This window comes from Penaeus monodon, chromosome 30, assembly GCF_015228065.2.
Source record: "Penaeus monodon isolate SGIC_2016 chromosome 30, NSTDA_Pmon_1, whole genome shotgun sequence".
Classification (NCBI taxonomy): Eukaryota; Metazoa; Arthropoda; class Malacostraca; order Decapoda; family Penaeidae; genus Penaeus; species Penaeus monodon.
Genome location: NC_051415.1, coordinates 12,260,530 through 12,260,772, shown reverse-complemented (window position 1 = coordinate 12,260,772; position 243 = coordinate 12,260,530).

Sequence of the window (243 nt, the reverse complement as noted above, 5' to 3'; positions counted from 1 at the left end):
CACAGCCGAGGAACAGCGGGTCCACCGAAAACCCTCTCGCAAGTGGTCAATAATCACAAGCCCTTATCCACAGGCAACGGAGTGAAAATTCCGTCGGCTCACTATTCCATTTGCTAAAGAAATGTTTATATGCAATTCGTCAACTGCATAACCAAAAAGAATGAAGTACTGGTACTATTGTTGTTACTGTTTGTAATATTAGCGAAATTAAGTAATAGTAACATTAGTAATGGATGTTGGAGA